The sequence below is a fragment of the Trachurus japonicus genome, chromosome 6, assembly GCF_045865225.1.
Source record: "Trachurus japonicus isolate A0001 chromosome 6, Traja_1.0".
Taxonomy (NCBI): domain Eukaryota; kingdom Metazoa; phylum Chordata; class Actinopteri; order Carangiformes; family Carangidae; genus Trachurus; species Trachurus japonicus.
The window spans coordinates 13,166,166-13,173,783 of NC_140912.1; positions in this window are offsets into that span (position 1 = coordinate 13,166,166).

The window sequence follows — 7,618 nt, forward strand, 5'->3', positions numbered from 1 at the left end:
CAGCAGCACATTAAAATGAGTCATTACTTAAACTGCTCGACACATAAAGTTACATGTACGGGACAGATTAGGTAGCGTAGTCGCATAGATTACAGTAACACCAGAGATAAACGAGAGCTTATTTATTCTAGGAACTCAGCTTCTCTTATACCAAATGAACAAATAAACAGGCTCACAATGCACAGCAGCCCCCCCGCATGCAAACAGAGAGCACATGAACATGCAGACCGCAGAGCTTTCACAGGAGGTGGCAGACAACCAAGAATGAGAGGCTTCATTTTATAGCTGCCTCTTCCTTGTCAGCTTTACTCCTGGCACCAATAAAACACTCCATAATAAAAGGCGGTATCCAAGAGAAGCAGCAGGACTGCAGCTATAGATAATCCACTCAGCTCACACGGCTCGCACAGCGTTTGCATTTCTTGCCCTAGAATTCATTTTGTAGGTTTACTTCAGTGTTCTCCGGGTTTCGGAGCATAATGGAAAGCAGAGAGCTTGGGCTTAGCTGCTGGATCAACACGAACAAAGCAATATCGTGACCTTAGCTACAAGTGGGAGAGCAAGCTAGTTAATTAGCACCCACTACATTATCTAAACAAGACCTTTAGAGAGAAGACGTAATTAAACCTCCAGATAAAAACTAATAAGGGAGGAAAGCTGTCGGGTAGTAAATTAATATGTGCATTTTTGTTTCAAGTAGACACTGCTTATTGCTGTTGTTCTGTGGCAGAACGAGAAAATAAAACCTGATTGTGCTTCTATGTACCACACAGCTATGTCACCGCCACCGAGAAGAAATTAAAAATAATATGTCACTCACAGGGGCATAACACATTGTCCATGTGTTTCACTCAATACTCTCGCCACCTCTAAATCACTTGCCACAGTTTATGTCTGTACTTGTAAATCGCCGGTCAAGGTTACACGGAGCAGGCATAGCAGAAATAGGCATGTGCCATTATAGCCACTACAATTCACACAATATTTATGACACAGGATGTCCCATCTGGAGGTGCTTCCTGTCTGCCGGCCCCCCCCTGAGGATGGGGCTGCTTGGAGCTAGTAGCACTTCTCTGGGACATCTGCTCTTCTCCTCTGGGTGTAATGCAATACAGTCGCCTGCAGCAAAAAAACAATTTGTCACCAGAGATGTTGATATGATGTTTTGCCGCAGCTATCGATTATTTTTCCATAGACGACCACTTCATCTGGAGCTGAAATGATTTGTTAATCACTTAATCCATCAACAAGAAAGTAATGAGCTAATATTTTGTTAACTGATTGTTAAGTAATTTCCCACGAGTCCATGCTTTCTATAAGTGCGAGGGCGTGTGGTTTAAAAGTACTCTCTACCAATAGCTCTAGCTTAATAACATGATACATCTTATTTGTTTGGAGGAGTATAGAAACAACTGGTCCTGGCCTAGAAAATATTCAGCACAACAAAGCGAATAAGCCCACATCATTTTCCCAGAGCTCATTGTTCTGCGTGTATGAGCAACAGTCCAAAACCCAAAGATATTCAATTCATAATTCACAAATTCACATTTGTGAGGCTAAAACAAGTGAAGGGTTGGCACAGATTGAGCTTGCAAAACTGCTGGCAAATTTCTGTCAGTCAGCTAAGAATTAAAATATAATATATTATTATATCACAATTATCATAGTATCATAAAAAAACTGTCTCAGTATTGATAATGTAGGGTTTCAAATGACAATTGTGTCAGTTTTCATTATTATATTAATGATTGATGTGCAGATTTCTGAATTTATCATTTGGTCTGTAAAATGTCAGAAACACAAATGTAACAAAAAAAATCAAACAAACTCAAATTGCTTGGATTGTTCAACCAACAATGCGAAATATTCAGTTTACAATAAGAGCTGGAGCCAGTTTTTGCCGTTTTTCACTGTATGATAAATGTTGCCGATTCATTTTCTATTGGACGAACAATTTCTGCTCCATATAACACAATAAAATACAAGAATACTGTTCAGCGCGCTGTCTGCCCGACCGGTGCACCGGGTTCACAGTGGCAGAATTGGCAGGTGGTGAGCTGGATCACGGCGCTGAAACATCAAGGCACAGTGGATTATTTGTGTGGTTGTGGGGATGTGTGCAGATCACACAGTCGGTAAAAATATCTGTACATTTGTCACCTTCTGATAACCATCTTTTTATGTCCTAATGCATGGGATTTGGAGGCCTGGGTATCAGATGGTAAAGGTAGGTGTGGCCTGAGGGAGCACATTCGAACAAGGCAGCAGCCCCTGATTTAACACAGCGTGAAACTGCTGTTAGTCATAGATCGCCATGACAGCAGCTCTCATTATCACTACCTGGATATGCATGGCATGGTTGTCAAAGCGACGCAGGCACAGGGGACGGCTACACATGATCGCCACAAATCAGCCGAGAAATGGGATGTCTGATCACTCTCACCAAACATGATAGAAGTAGAGAAATTCAGCCGTGGCTGTTCGACTTTATAGGTATTACAAATGGAAGTGCAGATGCAGATTATTATGGTGCAAATTGAGAGGCAGAAACCTTCAATGGAGTTTATTTTGCTGTTTCTCTTTTAAACACGCAGAATAAAGGTGGGGTAATGCAAAATGTGACGGCACTAAGCACAGGGAGCGTTTGATGAACAAAGTCCTTAGTTTTGCCGTCTCCTCGCCACTTGCAATCAGACCAGACTCTCATCCCCGTGTCCTTCTGTCAAGTGTTGCAGGGTTGCCAGTTCCCCTCTCCCCTGCCGCTCCGTGTGCTGAGGGCTCCAGGACTGCAGGTGCACAGCCTGTCTGCCCACTACAGGTGGGCCCAAGAGACAGCTCACATCTCACCCTCCTCTTGGCTCATTAAAACCTTCAGCTGTCCCCCTGCCTCCCTCCTCCTCCTCCTCCTCCTCCTCCCTCCCTCCCTCCCTCCTCCTTCGCCCTCATACGGCTGCTCACACCACGCTGATCACACCAATCAAGCTTTGATTTACAGTATTTACACCGTCCTCCTGCCCCCATTGTGGCAACGGGGAATCTGAGGAATGCCCCTCCCCTCCCTGCCCTCGGCGCAGCCAGCACGCTGCTCGGTGTGAGCCAATCAGTGGTGGTGGGTGGAGTGCCAAGCCACAGAGCACTTCTTCCCGTTGGCAGCCTTCCCTGTGGTGGCTCTGATCACAGCACAGTGTTAACAACACGTGACCTGGCCCCGCAGCCCGCAGTAATTGAGGTTACATCCCAGGCAATACCTTGATGAATAATTAAAAGGCCAGAAACAGAACTCAGAGTGACTTAGCCAGCGCCCTGGGGTCTAATAACGTGCTTGGACTGTATTAGGTAATCTATCCACTGGTGCCAGTTAGTGTCGCACACACACACACACACACACAACCACACACACACACACCAACACACACACACACACACCAACACACACAATCAGGCCCAGATAAAGGCAACACAACAGTATCAGTCATTGTCAGGGCAGAGTGGCTGGTTATGGCTCTGCAGGAACAACATGAGGAATTATTTGAGGGTGAGCGGCTGGAAGTTATCTTTCCACTGACAGCGAGTTAAACTAAAAATGCAGCAAAACTGCTGTTTGGTCTTGCCTGATAAATAAAGAGTGGAAAAACGGTATAATTTTAAGGATGCTGATAAATCATATCACACGCACAAATAAAATAAAACCTACTTCAGAAAATTCCTCATCCTCACACAAAATAAACAAATTTAAAAAGTGATTACCGTATAATATGCGTGTGTGTCGGTGCTGTGTGTACGTGCATGAGTAACAGGAACTAGTTTGTGACCTTGACTACTCTGAAACCCGAGTGTGGAAACACTAGCCCCATTTATAAGTTGCCATTAAGCCTGCAAAGGTGATAAAGATGTACCTCCATGCCAGTACCAGCCGTTAAAGCCACTAGCGTCATTCGCAGGGTAACAGAGGTCATTCGCACTATGCTAAAATATGACTTGTTTTATGGACTGCAACCCTGAGTATAAGATTAGAAACTGCACATCAAACTGAATCATTTCTGTGGTGACATCTCTACAAACAAAACTTGTCATGTAACAGCAAATGAAATAGGTGTAATATGTCATAAAGTATGTGTTGTGTGTAAATAACAAGAGAGGGTACAAAGGATACGTAATTTTACAGCCAGAGAGGTAATCGTGAGCAAAAACGCTGACTAACTGTGTTCCTCAGCATGAAGTAAGTACAAAATAATCACAGGATGAATGCCACCAGGCAGCAGAAAAGGTGCTTAATACAAATTTAAATGACAAATGTATGAAGGGAGTACAGTACATATATATAATATACGTATATAGTGGGACAAACTGTGTTTACATGATCCGTGGGTGCAGGGCGTAAGAGAGGTAAGAGAGAACAGAGAGGGCCTTTCCTCTGACAGGCCCCTGGGTGTCACAGCTTCAGCAGTGAGCAGAGGGGAGCTGCCAGTGCAGAATAATTAAGACCTCTGTGAAAGTGACAGGGTCACTAGGAGGTATGCAGCATAGCAAAGCTCCTCTTCTCAGCTGCTTCCTCTGTGAGCTGTCACGGCTGCTGCGTATTTATAGAAGCATGGCGTAGCACTCTCCTCTCCTCTCCCCTCTACCTCCCAGACAGATGTCACCTTCAAGCCACCATCTCTGGGGCTAAACACAATGCTTTCAGCCGCCTAACAAGCCCTACACACACACACACACACACACACACACACACACACACACACACACACACACACACACACACACACACACACACACACACACACACACACACACACACACACACACACACACACACACACACACACACACACACACACACACACACACACACACACACACACACACACAGTCAATCAACAGAACAACATGAGTCTGAGGACGACATCAACGTCGACTCATCCACGCTGACTTTACAAAGCGGGAAAGCAGGAGTCGGCCTCTCCCATTGGACCGGGCTTCTTTACATAACAGCAGAAGCCCGAGCTAGTCGGTTACTGTTAGTCTGCAGCATGCCGGCCCGGGGCTAGTGACACAATAACACACTGAGTCAGGAAGGAAAGTTACTATGTCTGCCACTTCAGAACAATGCTGCAGCCCGCACACAACCCCAAAAACTTGCTTTAATTATTTAACGCTGATGCTTTTGGGTACAAGTATGAGACTTTTAATTTGATTCCATCAATAAATAATATCTTTCAGAGCTTTCTAATCTTTGCGCCTTGTAAACAAGGCAAACATGGCCTCACGGCAGACAATAGAAAGATTTCAAAACTCATTTAAATTTCAACACAAAAATATATTTAGAGAATAAACACAGGGAACGGAGGAATATCTAATGTGTGTGTGTATGTGCGTATGTGCGTGTGCATAATGTAGCTGACTGTATGTCTGTGCCTCAGATAAGAGACGACTGGGTGCCTCTGTAATGTAAGCCTGGCTGACTGAATGTGTTGACATAGCTTTAATTCAGCTTGATACCAGACACCAGTAGTCTGTCTGAGCCTCTGAGCACAGGGGGTGTTAACCTCTCAGAGATTCTCAAAATACACAAACACCAAGCACGACTGGCCAGGAGGGATTAAAATAACTTTTACGAGTGCCATGCTCATATACTGCTGTTTCCACACTTGCCTTCGGTCAGCAATATAACTTATTCAAACATAGCAAAGGACCAATTTAATGATGAGCAAACCTTTTAGTTTAATGATCTTTTAGACATGTCTTTGTAGATATGATTAGAGTCACATTTAGCCGGGGACAATCGCTCTGCTCTGTGTATCAAACAGGCAATAAAGTTCAATTACAGCGTACAAACACATAAACATCTTGTACGGGGTAACAGATGCAATTTATGACCGTGGCTATGATTTGATCCTTTAACCTTAAACAGATTGCTAATGTGTCAGACTATCTGCCCAGTAGTATGTTCTCAAGGCTAGGGTGACACGGCCTGAGCCTCTGGATGAAGTGTTGGTTACTCAATATGAGCATGTCTTGCAGGTCATAAGCCTGTCACTGCCAAAGTGGGTTTCTTTTACTGCCACAGTGGCGATAATCAGCTGATGCTGGCTGTCAGTCGGCGTGGCTATGGGACAGACAGGGGACAGACTCAGAGGACACACGATCGCCCTGCTGACAAGTATCCCTAACCCCAGCTGCTCTGGCGGCTCCTCTGTCATGTGGGGGTAGCGGGAGGGGAGAGGGGGAGGGTGGTGGCAACAGGGCCCCGCTGAGAAGGGGAAAGAGGGAGAGTCTTATGACAGGACAAATTTCAGCACCCCTACACCGCCGTGCTCTCCGCCCCTCTCGGAAGGCATTTCCCCGTCCCCTTCCCGGCCCATAGTGCTTCACTAAAGCCCCCTGAGAGCAGGGAAGCGGCTGGGCGACAGTAACCACAGGCCCCATGATAAGCCAACAATCAGGTGCTACATTGTTTAAGAGCCTTAGCTCAGATTAGATCGCTATTGTGAAATGTCACAGTATGCTTCCATATGTGTGTCCTCCCTTTCGTACATACAGTACGCTGGGAATACAGTGGGGAAAGAGTACATTTACTTTGTGTCACTATAAAACCATAATGTCTGATACCAACACAGAAAAGATTTCATCCTAGACACAGACTAATTGGCACCGTAAAACAACCAAAGAGCTGTTTGACATTTAAATCACACTAATATGAGACGATGACATGATTATAATCTAAATACTCGATTATTTACATTTTGAGTCATTTTATACGTTATTGCTTTTATTATTGTTTATCTTACAACTTTATATTAACGTTATTTGTTTTATGAGTTTGACATACAATGGATTTTAAGGAGGCTTAAACAAATATCAATATCTAAGAATTGAAAAATATGGTTCTACAATTAGTTGAAGATTTTAGATTTTAAAAAAATATGATGATTTTATAAGCTATAAAAAATATTAATTAAGCTTCAGTTGAAATTCCATATTGGCCAACTATTAAATGCTGATAATAAATTAATGAATTGATAATAATATCTGAATTAAATTTTGCATATAATTTTATGCAGGGGGAAAAAATCTAGGCTCCCAATCTGTGCACTCAGGTGGCAGTTTTCATTTGGATTCAGCAAAATGAGGTGTTGGATAATGTTCCCAGCTGTAAATAACCCTGCTGCATCTAAGATTTAAATTTAGAATTGGGTCCTGCTGCTGCTGCCTGGAAAGCTATGCATTGCCTTGAAAAGTTCAGCCCCATTAATTAGTGTAAACTTAACTGAGGCCCCTTATAGACTGGGTGTGCTCGCCGGGCGCTGACCGACACAACGCCATGCTCAGATGATCCTATGTTAACACACATGCGGCAGGGTTCATCTGGAGACCCGCGGTGCATGACGAGCCGGGGGCTGTGAGAGCGTGCTGTCCCCCGCGGGGGTTGACCCCTTCACATTTGATTGGCAGGTAAATGGCTCAACCAAAATCTTCTTTCCAAGGAATGTGCTCGTGTCTGTCAGAGCAGAGAGCAGCTGGCAGGAGTAAAGACAGAAGATCAAGTCAGCTTTAAGTGTTAGAATAAGATCCTCGCGGCTCCCCCTGCCATTTAACAGCAACACCAGACTGTCTCACT